This window comes from Podarcis vaucheri (assembly GCF_965113315.1).
Source record: "Podarcis vaucheri genome assembly, chromosome: 2".
NCBI classification, from domain to species: Eukaryota; Metazoa; Chordata; class Lepidosauria; order Squamata; family Lacertidae; genus Podarcis; species Podarcis vaucheri.
In genome coordinates this window covers 87,716,119-87,728,661 of record NC_138760.1, presented here as the reverse complement: position 1 = coordinate 87,728,661, position 12,543 = coordinate 87,716,119, and the positions used below count along the sequence as shown (strand labels likewise).

At 50.0% G+C, this 12,543-nt stretch overlaps 1 protein-coding gene and 1 long non-coding RNA gene across 12 annotated transcripts in view; one reads left to right on the top strand and one right to left on the bottom strand.

Moving 5' to 3' along the window:
• The window catches only part of ERC2 (ELKS/RAB6-interacting/CAST family member 2), a 529,811-nt gene that overhangs the window by 135,641 nt on the left and 381,627 nt on the right, over positions 1-12,543 (top strand). The gene's annotated exons all lie outside the window — the stretch shown is intronic.
• LOC309525531 overlaps positions 1-12,543 on the bottom strand; it is a 382,776-nt gene that overhangs the window by 297,370 nt on the left and 72,863 nt on the right. The gene's annotated exons all lie outside the window — the stretch shown is intronic.

Sequence of the window (12,543 nt, the reverse complement as noted above, 5' to 3'; positions counted from 1 at the left end):
CCCCCCAGCACTATAAGCAGAATGCATTTAAATCCTTACTTCATTTATTCACATAGTACTTCAGTGAGGTAGGTCACTATTTCACGTATTGGTATAGAGTCACGTGCACTATTGATATAGTGATTTGCACCATTTCACTGTTCATTTGATCACTCTAGCTCTCACTCCTTTGAGTTGCTTTTAAATTTGCACCCACTTTCAACCAGTTACCATTTTGAGGGAAGGGGTAAGTCGCAATGACACGAAACGCTAAAATGTTTGTGCATCAGGGTTAGACTCATCAGAGTCATGGGCTCCAGTGAACACTATGCATTTGACAAACCGCAAATATTCTACTTTCTGGATTTTTTTTGGCAACGGAATGTCTGGCAGAATTCTTTCCAGTTTGCTCAGTCCCATGTAAATCCCTCTATTCAATGGTTGAAAGCTTACCAAGGGACTTGAGTCAATTACCATCTCTCAGCCTAATCTACACATTTATTTATAGCCTTAAAAAAAAAGATATAACATAATAATACTAATAATACTATTTATATCCCGCCCATCTGACTGGATAATGCAAGCAAGATATTTCCGAGAATAGTTCTGAAGCTAAAGGGAAGAGAGATAGAATAATGTGTGCTGCCTCAAGCTCTTTAGAGGAAAAAGTCACATGCTGCAATATCATTGGCCCAGGAACCAGTCATTGTGGTAGTGAAAAGGGCCTTGTGGGCAAGAGCCCCCTGAATTAGATAGATCCTGCAGCACTAGGGCCTATAGAACCAGAGCTAGGACCCTTCGGCTGGGCCTGAGGGGCCAAGTGCCTCTCAACCTGTCTTGCTGGTCTGAAGGCCAGAGAGTTGGCGCTTTGAGCCTAGGAAAGGTATGCTGGAGGCAGAAGCTTAAGAGGCCTCAGTCTATCTCTATCTAGCTTTTGTCAAAGTAAGTTGCTCGCCTGGAGCTCTTTGGGCTGTTGCAGCTGGGGCAACACTTAACTTGCCCCGTGGGCTCCTTTACCAGACTCCAAAGGATGTGGCCTTTCTTCTTTCAACCCCTCCCATGTGGGTAGGAAAAGAACACACCCAAGTGCTTAGTTTCAGCTTCATAGAATATCAGCTTGTTGGGTGGAATTCCAGCGTAGCGATAAATGGTGTATGCATGCATGTGGGGAACAAGGTCTGCACCCACAACTGGACTTTCCCTTGTGCACCTGCTAGACCAGGGGCCAGCAAACTTTTTCAGCAGGGGGCCAGTCCACTGACCCTCAAACATTGTGGGGGGCTGGACTATATTTTTTTTTGGGGGGGGGGTGAACGAATTCCTATGCCCCACAAATAACCCAGAGATGCATTTTAAATAAAAGGACACATTCTACTCATGTAAAAACACACTGATTCCCGGACCGTCCACGGGCTGGATTTAGAAGACGATTGGGCCACATCCGGCCCCCGGGTCTTAGTTTGCCTACCGATGTGCTAGACCCATTCTGGGTTTACACCCCACCCTCCAGAGCAGATTTAGGGGGCACGGGGGAGGGGTTGGAAGTCCCATTGTATGAGTGGACCTCATTCCATGCATGTAACAACTTAGTAGAATCCTACCTGTTGTGTTATACAAACCAGGGGGGTGTAGTGTAAAATAAACTTTGGTCCGTTTCAGTGCAAGCCAGCTTTGAAAACTAGTTATGAATCAGGCTTGTTTAACAGACCAAAATTCTTTGGGTTTGTTCCTGATACCTTTTTTTTTTACACAGTACTAAGATAATACTTTCTGGACAGTGATAACATAATATATAGATATTATATATATACTATCAACAGGGCTCCTAGGTATACATGAAAGTTTTATATCATGTATTTATTTATTTATTACTTAAACTTTCTCAATTTAATTTTTTAAAAATCTAATTGTCAGACTTTTCCCATAATATTTTTTTTCCACCTCCTGAGTCCTGTCTCCTTACCAAGATCTCCATTAACCCCCTCCCGCATGCCGGAACTTGCCATGTCCTTGCAGTGGCTAGTTTAACACTGCTTCTGTGGTAAACTGGTATGATGGTGTCCTGGGCTGAAAGTATGGGTCCAGATAAGTTATCCTGGGTGGCTGCAAGGTTTCTAGGTATGCCAAAAATGCTGACGTTCCAAAGCAATTGGCCATGGGGCTGGGGCTGGGGGGAGTCCGTAGGGCACTGCTGGGATAGATACCACAAGTGAACCCACCTCATGTTTTGTTTGGAAGCCCAAACATATTTTTCCTGGCCCACCTTTACCTTTACCTTTCTTCAATGATCACACACCTTATCCTGTCATTGTAAGGTACCCTTGCCTTGTTCATTGTCCCTTTTCATCAGACTTGTGGGTTATCCATCTGTTTTTCCTCCAGCAGTTTGTTTCTCAGGGGACTTCCTACTTTGCCCCCTTCCTTTAGCCATGCTGCCTCCAAGATACCTATCCCTTAGCTTCCTAACCTACCAGACCGTTATATCACTCAGTTTCCCTGCAGTCAACTCTCCTCATCTGCTGCAACAGCCAGAAATCTTCCATTCCTTAAGCTCTATGTAATGGTTTGTCTTAGCCTTTCGTTTTCCTCACAGAGCTGCCATTGTTTCCAAACATTCTTCTATAGATGGTTTTTCTTGACTACTTAGAATGTTTATGAACATTTCATGACATCACAGCAGCTCAGGCAAAGGAGCTGTTGGGAGGCAGGCATCCAGCCAACAACTAGGTTTTGTTTTTTTCCATGTTTGATTTATAAGTTCAGAGTGTCTACAAAGAAGAAGTAAAGCCTTGCTTTGCTATAAAGAAAGTCAGGCAATGGTGCTTTGGGGGAAACGCATCACTTAAATGCCTTCTGAAAAATACTAACTTTTGGTTCTTCGAAACAATTTGTTCAGGTTTTCTATATCACTATGTTACACTAAATAATGTTCTGACAGATTTTTTTAAATGGAAATAATACGTCAGCAAAGTTTGTGAGACTGATAGATATCTATATAAATTAAGTCAATTTGTTGATATACAGTGGTACCTCTGGTTGCGCATGGGATCTGTTCTGGAGCTCCAGTCAGTTCCCTAGGTGTGCGTATCCAGAGGTGCGTGCATGTGCACGGCGCGGTTTGGTGCTTCTGTGCATGCGCGCAGTGCATAGAGTGCTTTTGCGCATGCACGCGCAGCAAAACCCAGAAAAATACTTCCAGGTTTGCCGCGCATGTATCCTGAAGGATACGTAACCAGAAGTGAACGTAAGTAGAGGTACCACTGTATTGAGAAATCTAGCTGTCTGAAAGACATTAGTGATGGTTAGGCACAGCAGCCATCCTAAAAGGAAGAATGTATTTAAGCGTTATTGTCACTTTCAGTACTGAGTAATTGCCTTTTGCATATTTTCCCTGAAGGAAAAATAATTCTTGCAGGCATGATTATTAGCTTGGATTCTTCTTTTTTGTCTAATAAAATAAGAATTGTAAAGAAAATAGAATTATAAATCCTTTTTTTTTTAAAGATGCCTGATTGATTTCAGTTTCTGGGTTTTTTTTGTTTTTGTTTTTGCCTAAAAGTGTCCACAAGTAACTTTGCAGTAATTCATATTAGAAAACAGTGTCTTAGCATGAGGTTTTGTTTTGTTGTTGATTTACTTGAATTGAATATTTTTATTTCAATAGCAGTTCATAATGCACATGCATACTGAACTACCTAAAGATAACATAAAAGGAATATTCCAAAGAAAAAAACACCATAAGTTTCCCTAAAAACAACACATTGTTTTACTGTATGTATGGGATAAAGAATCTGGAATCATGTATGTGCTGCTTTTACATGATTTTGTAATTTTGTTGTCCACATTATCAAACTTGCAAAGTGGGAAGAGAATAAACCCTTGCAATACCAGGTCCCCTATCTGGGCAGAACATTGCTTTAGAAATGCTTTATTTAAAAGTAGGAAAATGGTCCCGTCCCCCCCGAATACCAAATGGACCACATGCATTCTGGACAGGACCATAGTATTAGTTCCAGGTTTGGGGAGTTCCTTGGGAAGAAGGGCAGACTCCTCTTCCCTTAGTTGGTCCACATTCTGCTTGCCTGTTGCCTACTTGCTGTTTCTCCTTCTTTGCATTGTCACCACCACCTGCTTCCTTGCCACTGAGATAGCTGGTTAGCAAGATGGTGAATGATGGTGCTCCCTTTCCTCCTCACTTCCTTCCTGGAGAGCAGGTTGGACTGAGCATGAGCAGTGATAGAGGTACTGAGCAGTTATTGTGCCTGCCCTATACTGCTTAGAGAAGGTGGCAAATGGATCCAGGCTGTGTTCAATTCCAGCAGCAGCTTCCTCTTTACCTTCTTACTGCTTACATTACCTTCTTGCCAATCCCCACTCCCTCCCCCTCCAGACCATGCTAATCTCTGAGGAGGTGGACTCTGTTCCTTGACACATTGCATCTTTTTGGTCTCGAGTAGTTGGAGTGGTTCTTTGCCTTACTCCAGCCACTTTCAGTTGTACCAGGCACTGTCTGTATATCCCCCCCTTCCTGTTAGCAGACTTTGTGCATAGAAGTGAATCTTCAACAATACTGCTTCCATTCTTCTTATTGACCCTGGAAGCCTTTCCCATTCTGAACAGTCTTGCAATATTCTCCTGTCTCCAGATCTTCCTTATCTGGGTGGCATACTGTCAGGGGTTCAGGAGCAGAGGCGAGGGCAAGGGAGGAAACAGAGAGCGAGGGGGAGGAGGCAGAAGAAAGGATGAGTGACGACGACGACCCGAGATCTCCGAGTCTGTCCAGTGAATCAGAAGATTCACAAAGAGGAGCACCAGTGGCAAGGGCAAGGGGGGAGACTAGGGGGACACCCCAGGAAGAAAGAGCCAGAGGGGACTCAGAGGGGAGCAGTTGGAGATCGGGACCTACGTCACCGCCAGAGAGTAGGGAAGAGGAAGAGCGCCTGGGAACTAGCGCTGGCAGCTCACAACAGGAGGGAGGGCACGAGTCAGGAGTGGCCACACCTTCATCGGGGAGCGAAGTGACGGTTAGACGGAAAGTGGAAGGTTGGGCGCGCGCGCCAAGTTCAAATGCACAGGAAGGTGGCGCAGTAGGCAGCCCGGAAAGAGAGCCAGGTCCTAAAGCCCGGCGCAAGGAGACAGGGGAGTCAGGGGGGTCAGCGTCAGAAGAATCCCGGAAGGGAGAGACCCAGGGGGGCAGAGGGACCCAGAGGAGAACTGTCAGGCGGAAAAGGTGGAGCAGGGCTAGGATATTAAGTTGGTGCGCAAGGGCCGGAGACTCAGAAGGAGCTTCGCCGACCTAAGCATAAGGCGTAGGGTTGCACGCAGCAGCTCAAGAATGGAGACTGTAACTCAATAAAGACTTTTAATCAACAACCGCTGGCTAGCGTGATCCTCTGTGAGCTAGGATCTGGAAGTAACCCTGACAGTAAGCTCCTTCTCTTCAAATTGTGGACATCCACGACCTCGCGGAGAGGAGGGAAAGCGGGTGCCTACAAGAAAGCTCACGAACGGTAGACAATATGACGGCCGAACAGCAAATAACGGAACTCAGAGACGCGGTTTCACGACTGACTGCCGAGGCGGTGGCGTCCAGGAAGAGAGAGGAGGACGCAGCGGCCGCCTACAGGGATCTCCAGGTCAGGTTGGACGTGCTTACGAAGCAGGGGCAACAGACACCCAAATCAGAGGGGATTGGGTTGGGGAGACGCACAGGCAGTCTGGTCTCGCACTTCGATGGGAATTTGCAACAGTACCCCAATTTTAGAGCAGACGTAATGTGTGCACTACAACTACTGCACAAAGACTTTAGAGATGAACAAGAGAAAGTGGGGTTCATCATGTCCCATTTGCATGGAGACGCTAAAGCATGGCTGCGCAATTTGTGGAGGGATAAGGATCCTGCGCTCCAAAATGCGGACGCCTTTATTAAAGCGATGGATGGCTGTTTTTTATCAAGCATTGACGTGGATCTTGCCCGAAGGGAGGTGCACGGACTAAGACAAGGGAGGGCCAGCGTACGGCAATATCATGCCCGCTTTTTCGCTTTGGTCAGTGCCCTGGAATGGGACAGAGATTCGGCTCCCGTCAGAGACCTTTTTTGGGAGGGCTTGAACAGCTCGGTGAAAGATGAGATTGCGAGGGGGGAGAGACCCCGGACCACGCAGGAGATCGTTCAGAGGGCACTGGCGGTGGGAGTGCGGCTGGAAGAACGTCCGTGGAGCAGGGACGAAGGGCGCAGCGGGCGCGAACCAGCCAGGGGCTCCTCCTTCCTTCCCAGAGAAGCAGCGCGTGCGCAATCCACGCCCCCAACAGGGGGAGGGGTGGAACCGATGGAGGTTGGGAGTGCAAGGGCTCAGTCAGCAGCCAGAGCCCTAGCACCGGCAGCAGTGAAAGCGAAGCCTCCTAGAGGGAACAGGAAGTGTTACATCTGCGAGGATCCAGGCCATTTGGCGAAAGAGTGTCCCCGGAGGCTCCACAAGCACACTGCAGCCTCAGCAATGGTGACTGCAGCAACGCAGCAAGGAGAACCACAGCAGGGAAACGACGATGTCTGGCTGGAAGAGGAGGCACTGGGGCCCAGCCAGACGTGTCAGTGAAGCAGTCCCCAGAGATTTTACCGCCCATGGACCCCCTCCCGCCCAAGCCAGTAGTGAGGCTCACCGCATCGCTCCAGCTACCCAATGGAATCACCATGGACGTGCCAATCACCGTCGACTCGGGAAGCAATGCAGACTTCATAGGGCAGGACTTTGTCGACCGGCACGCTATACAGTTGCTGCCTGCCGCGCTGCCACTGCAGGTTGTCACGGTGGATGGCAGGGAGCTGTTAGGGGGGCAAGTGGTGAAGCAGACGCCACCTATGGTGCTGCGGCTTGGAAATCACAAGGAGATTATCAGCTTCAACGTCACTCAACTCTCAGACACGCCTATCGTATTGGGCATGAGTTGGCTGGACAGGCACAGCCCGACGCTGGCTTGGTACCAGAGGCAGCTGACCTTCGGTTCTTCCTTTTGTGCTGAACACTGCATCATGCCCCAGCAAGAAGGGGAGCAAGAGGAGTCACAGCTGCTGCTCGGCACGCTGCAAGCGATTCCCCACAAGTACGCAGAATTTTTGGAGGTTTTCTGCGAGAAGGAGGCAGACAAGCTACCCCCCCACAGACCATATGACTGCAAGATTGACCTGCTGCCGGGGGCGGCGCTGCCCAAAGGGAAGCTGTATTCCATGTCTGAAGACGAACTGCAGGAACTCAAGGAGTTCATTGATCATAATTTGAAACGCGGTTTCATCCGAGAGTCCCAGGCAGTGGGGGGCAGTCCTGTATTCTTTGTGAAGAAGCGAGACACGCCCCAGAAAAGGCTCGTGGTGGACTACCGCATTTTGAACAGTGTCACCAAGCCGTCGGACTTCCCCATGCCCCGAATCGACGACCTCCTCGCGAAAGTACGCAAGGGCAGCGTGTTCACCAAGTTGGACCTGCGAGGGACGTACAACCTGATTCGCATGCGGGAAGGAGATGAGTGGAAGACAGCCATGTTCACACCCCTGGGCACCTACGAATATAGAGTTATGCCTTTTGGATTGCAAAATGGCTCCCACGTTTTTCAAGCTTTCATGCATCACGTGTTGGCGGGGCTCCTCTACAAGACGTGCGTCTGTTTCTTGGATGACATCCTGATCTTTTCGGAATCGCAGCAGGAGCATGACAGACACGTCAGGGAAGTGCTGAGCAGGCTCCAGCAACATAGGCTTTACGCCAAGCTGGAGAAGTGCCAATTCGACGTGACGGAGGTGGATTTCCTGGGATACAGGTTGTCTGACAAGGGGCTCGCCATGGACAGCGCCAAGGTTCGAGCGGTGTTGGATTGGAAAAGCCCACGCAACCGGAAGGAGGTCCAATGATTTGTCGGCTTCGCGAACTTCTATCGCAAGTTCATCAAAGGCTTCGCTATGCAGACTGCAGCCATTACAGACACGCTCAGTTCCAAGAAAAAGAAGTTCATCTGGACAGCGCAGGCGGAGCAGTCCTTTCAGGCACTTCCTGATTGGAGCCAAGCACACGGTGCAGGTCTGCACGGACCACAAGAATCTGGAGCACTGGCGCACGGCACAGTTCCTGAACCAGAGGCAGATACGTTGGGCTGAGTTCTTTGCGAATTTCGACTTCCGAATAGAGTATGTCCCGGGGGACACCAACATCATGGCGGACGCGCTATCCCGTAAGCCACAGTATCTGGAGGACGCCACGCCAGCGGCCGCCATGCACATCTTCGCGCCAACAGTGTGAGCGTGCGCTGCGGCGACAGTGGACCTGGAGGCGGTGCGACAAGCGTTGCAGAATGACTCTTTCGCGCAAGCAAAGATGGCTGAGATGCGAAGGGGCACGGCAGCGACCAACGGGTTCCAGCTGAGAGATGGATTGCTCATCCGCAAAGGGGCCATCTACGTGCCGGAAGACGAACTTCGCGCCAAGGTACTGCATCAGCTGCACGACGCGCCCACTGCCGGGCACTTTGGCAAGGAGAAGACGGTGGAATTAGTCGCCAGGGATTTCTGGTGGCCCGGAATGAGAGGGGAGGTCGCGGACTACGTGGCGAGGTGCGACACCTGCCAGAGGGCCAAACCAGTGCACAGACCGCCGGCCGGACTGTTGGAACCGCTGCAAACTCCGGTCGAGCCATGGGAGAGAGTCGCCCTGGACTTCGTCACGGATCTGCCCAGCTCGAGGGGCAAGACGGCCGTGCTGGTGGTGGTGGACTTGTTCTCCAAGATGGCGCATTTCATCCCGTGTGCGAAGGTGGCCACGGCGGAACAAACCGCCAAACTGTTCATAGACCACGTGTTCAAGGTTCACGGTCTGCCACGGTCTATTCTGTCCGACCGCGGGCGGCAGTTCATCTCGAACTTCTGGCAGAAGCTGATGGGCTTCCTAAACGTCAAGATCAACCTGGCGTCGGCGAGACACCCGCAGACCATCGGGCAAGCGGAGCGGGTCAATGCCATCATGCAGCAGTACCTGAGATGCTATGCGAATCAACAGCCTGCGACGTGGGTGGATTACCTGCCGCTCGCCGAGTTCGCCTACAACAACACGAAGCACGTGTCCACGGGGGTCACGCCGTTCTTCGCCAACAACGGGAGGCACCCCAGAACCTTCCCGGGACTGGAAAGACTGGTGGAGGGGGAGCCGCAGACAGCAGATGCGTTCGCGTCGGAGTTGCAAGAGGTTCACGATCAGCTGCGGCGGCACCTGGAGCTGGCCAAACACGCATACAAGGTGCAGGCAGACAAACACAGAAGGGTTGGCGAAGAGATCCAGGTGGGAGACTGGGTCTGGTTAGCAGCCCACGCAGTGCCGGCCAGGTCGTTGGCCAAGAAGAAACTAGGGCATAAGCAACTGGGGCCCTACCAAGTCGAAGAGCAGGTCAACCCGGTGGCTTTCAGGCTGGCGCTTCCGGAGGGTTCCAGAATGCATCCGGTGTTCCACAGATCGGTGCTCACTCCCTACAAGGCACCGCACAGGTTTCAGGAACCCGGCACGGCGCCGAGTCCGCTCCGAGAGGGAACCAGGCAACGGGGAGTGGCACAGGAGGTGCGCCTCAACGAAGTCACGGAGATTTTGGACTCCAGATGGGGGGAAGAGGGGGTAGAATACCTTCTCGCTAAGGAGGGCACCCCGGCCAATGCCAACAGCTGGGTGCCGGGCTACGCTCTAGATGAACCTCTGCTCAAGGAAGAGTTTCATGCCCTCTTTCCCCATAGGCCAATGCCGGCGGACTTTTTCGACGACTGGCTTTTCACGCCCACGCTTTCAGCCAGCACGTTCCGGGGGTTCGACTCGGATGAGGAACCGACACGAGACGCCCGTTCCCCGGAGGGGTCACCCTCGGGATCTGCCTCAGAACCCTCGTATTGGTGGGATGATCGACCAGAGGAGCAGTGGCGCAGGAAGTGGCTGGAGGGTCCAGGACGAGCTACGCCTACAGAAGGAAGCGAGGGAGAGACCGACATGGACTTTTTCGGGGACAACCAGGGTCTCGAGCACGGCGGCACGGAGATGGAAGCAGAGGTGACCGTCGTTGACGAGAGCAGGGAGGAAGAACCGGGAGTCTGCGGATGGAGGCCGGCCACGGGAAGCGAACTGTACCCGACATTCGTCCCTTTGACACTGCAGCACCCAGTTCCCGCACCGGAGGGAGGGGAGGGGGGAAGGGGGGGCTTTGAGGGGGGGATGGATGTCAGGGGTTCAGGAGCAGAGGCGAGGGCAAGGGAGGAAACAGAGAGCGAGGGGGAGGAGGCAGAAGAAAGGATGAGTGACGACGACGACCCGAGATCTCCGAGTCTGTCCAGTGAATCAGAAGATTCACAAAGAGGAGCACCAGTGGCAAGGGCAAGGGGGGAGACTAGGGGGACACCCCAGGAAGAAAGAGCCAGAGGGGACTCAGAGGGGAGCAGTTGGAGATCGGGACCTACGTCACCGCCAGAGAGTAGGGAAGAGGAAGAGCGCCTGGGAACTAGCGCTGGCAGCTCACAACAGGAGGGAGGGCACGAGTCAGGAGTGGCCACACCTTCATCGGGGAGCGAAGTGACGGTTAGACGGAAAGTGGAAGGTTGGGCGCGTGCGCCAAGTTCAAATGCACAGGAAGGTGGCGCAGTAGGCAGCCCGGAAAGAGAGCCAGGTCCTAAAGCCCGGCGCAAGGAGACAGGGGAGTCAGGGGGGTCAGCGTCAGAAGAATCCCGGAAGGGAGAGACCCAGGGGGGCAGAGGGACCCAGAGGAGAACTGTCAGGCGGAAAAGGTGGAGCAGGGCTAGGATATTAAGTTGGTGCGCAAGGGCCGGAGACTCAGAAGGAGCTTCGCCGACCTAAGCATAAGGCGTAGGGTTGCACGCAGCAGCTCAAGAATGGAGACTGTAACTCAATAAAGACTTTTAATCAACAACCGCTGGCTAGCGTGATCCTCTGTGAGCTAGGATCTGGAAGTAACCCTGACACATACGTTTTGAGAACTGATCTCCCAAATGACCTCAGCTTTCCTTCCTTGTGATTTTGCCTTGCTCTTGGGTACGGATAGATGAACCTGTCAATTTCATTTTCTCATTTTTTCCAATCTTAAATTCAGTTTTCCACATTTCCGCAGCACTTTGGGGGAATTCTTTCTTAAAAAAAACCCAACACATGAAAATTTGTGTGCATTTTAATGCATTTTTTCTTACTAAACACATTTTTGCCTGCAGTTTTGACTAATACACACATTTTTGCAACCAATTTCTCCTAAAGTAATGCATTTTTGTGTATCATTTTTATATGTGCTTTTAATGCACATAATTTAAGACCCTCTAATAATTTAATGCCCTCTAATAATTTAATGCCCAGATAATTTAATGCCCTCTAATAATTTAATGCCCACATAATCTAATGCCCTCTAATTTTTCGCTCTATAAGACGCACCAGACCACAAGACACACCTAGTTTTTGGAGGAGGAAAACAAGAAAAAAAATATTCTGAATCTCAGAAGCCAGAACAGCAAGAGGGATTGCTGCGCAGTGAAAGCAGCAATCCCTCTTGCTGTTCTGGCTTCTGGGATAGCTGCACAGCCTGCATTCGCTCCATAAGACGCGCACACATTTCCCCTTACTTTTTAGGAGGGAAAAAGTGAGTCTTATAGAGCAAAAAATACGGTAGTAATGTACTCTGATTAAAAAAATCAGAGCAGTACAACTTTCAAAGGATAATCCTGCAGATGTCCTCTGGCCCTCTCTTCTTCTGAGAGACTTCAAACCTTCAGGGACATGGAAACTCTTCTGTATGGAATAATTTCCTTCCTTTTTTAATAGTTTCCTCTAAAAATAGAATGCTTGGATAAGGAGTTAATGTTATTCACATTGTTCCCAATCCAAAGGCATATGTGGGAAAGCTCTGTATGTGCAGTAGGGCTTCAAACCACCTTTATGGAAGCAGACCTTCTACTACCATTCAAAACTCATGAGAACTTCAGAAATAGTCTCAGAAGAGAGATGCTGATCTTGGAGGAAAAACCTTGAAAAATCCTGGTGCAAGAGCGCAAGCCCTTGCAACTACTGAAATTATATCTTTGGGCTGTAATCTTTGGTGGCAATTATGAGGAGGAGTAGATACCTGCTTCTGGGGCTTTCTTTAAAATTAGACATATTCTCCAATATATGGGACCCCGTATTTTGGCATTGTAGCTATTAGGTTTTCTCAATGAAAAGGCATTGGTAAAGCCCCTATAATATACACAAGGACTACATTCAGGGAACTCAGAAACGATGGACATAAGAAATCAAACTATCGTCTATGTGTGTGGAAGATTTGCAAGAACTTATTTCTGTTTATTTCAAGGGGCAATCCATTGGAATGGCTACTAGAGAATTTCTATAATTAAAGTATACAGAATTTGGGAAAACTGACATACATGGTGACAACTGTGTTACATGTGCAAAAGAGGAAGTGGGTGCATCAAGAGTTCTTAACTGAATGAATTTGTGGTTTACCTTGGTTCTTGCAGAGACAGCCGTCTATATGTATTGATCCAGCTGTGAT